The sequence below is a fragment of the Rattus norvegicus genome, chromosome 4 (assembly GCF_021556685.1).
Source record: "Rattus norvegicus strain SHRSP/BbbUtx chromosome 4, alternate assembly SHRSP_T2T, whole genome shotgun sequence".
Lineage (NCBI taxonomy): Eukaryota > Metazoa > Chordata > Mammalia > Rodentia > Muridae > Rattus > Rattus norvegicus.
The window spans coordinates 152,952,106-152,953,504 of record NC_141537.1 but is presented as its reverse complement, the minus strand read 5'-3'; the positions used below and the strand labels follow the sequence as shown (position 1 = coordinate 152,953,504).

The 1,399-nt window shown below is 52.2% G+C and overlaps 1 pseudogene; it reads left to right on the top strand.

Annotated features, from left to right (window-relative positions):
- The first annotated feature begins 247 nt into the window (after positions 1-247).
- On the top strand, positions 248-1,005 carry LOC134486837 (DAZ-associated protein 2-like; annotated as a pseudogene).
- The last annotated feature ends 394 nt before the right edge of the window (positions 1,006-1,399 follow it).

Sequence of the window (1,399 nt, the reverse complement as noted above, 5' to 3'; positions counted from 1 at the left end):
GCCAGAGCCAGAGCCAGAGTCAGAGCCAGAGCCAGAGCCAGAGCCAGAGCCAGAGTCAGAGCCAGAGCCAGAGCCAGAGCCAGAGCCAGAGCCAAAGGAGTCCATATGGAGGTGAAAACATGTCAGAGCAGGCAGCGGGAACAGAAAACTGGCTCCTTCACACCCAAGGCTGGGCAAACAAATTAGACATGACTGGAGGCTACAGACTTCCAAAGACCTTGTGACGTACTTCCTCTGTTAGGTATCCATGTTCCAGGGCCTGCGAGGGGGCGGGGTTTCCTGGGGCAGTGCTCTCAGGCATCGACTGACGCAGAGTGGACAATCGTCATGTGACACGGAAGTGACTCCGAACAGGAAGAGGTCTAGAAAAATAACTGTCCACGACACCGAGTGGAAGTGGACTTGGAGTCACCATGAACAGCAAAAGGTCAATATCCAACACAGCCTACCTACCCTGTGCAGCCTCCTGAGAATCCAGTATCTCCTCAGACCTCACATCTTCCTCAGACTCCACTCTATACCTGCATACTCAGAGCTCTATCTAAGCTTTGTCTTAAGCTTTGTTCATTCAGGGACTGCCACAGACCCTACCAAGTCAGCTGCAGTTCCTGGCGCCTCATTGTATCTGCCTATGGCCCAGTCCGTGGCTGTTGGGCGTTTAGGCTGTGCGATCCCCATGGCCCATTATCCAGTTGGTCCCATCTATCCACCTGGCTTAGCAGTGCTGGTGGAGGGAGGGTGTGATGCAGGTGCCAGATTTAGAGCTGGTACCACCGCCGGTGACATTCCTCCTCCACCTCCGGAATGCCCTCCCAACGCTGCCCAGCTTGCAGTCATGCAGGGAGACAGTCATGACTCCTTGTAACTCAGCGCAAGGGAAACTTCTTCATGGGTGGCTCAGAGGGTGGCTACACCCTTTGGTGAGGAGCCGTGGCCACGCCTGTGCTGGGGAAGACATCACATACCTTCAGTTCTTCTTACAATGTAACTGCTTTAGTCATATGAACCTGAAGTTGCAGTTTAGACACATGTTTTTGGGGTGTCTTTCTGGTGTCGAAACTTTGAGGCATTTTTCAAATTTAATAAGGAACCATGTAAGGGTAGCAGCCCCTCCATAAAGCATTCTAAGAAGGGAGGTGTCCATTCTTCAGATGAATGTGGGTGAAGCAGCCCCAAAACTTAATCTCCTTTAAGTCTCTGGTTTATCTTACTTGTTAATGAAACACATTAGCTGTCTGCCTTTTCCTTCCCATCCTCTGCCTCCACTTGTCCTGCCCCAGTCCTCCACCCCTCCCATCGGTGTCCATGGAATCAGTGGTGCAGGACCGAGAGCCAGTCAGACTCAGTCCCCTGTCTCCCTGCGCCTGTCCTACCTGACATTTTTTAACTCGTCTTTCAT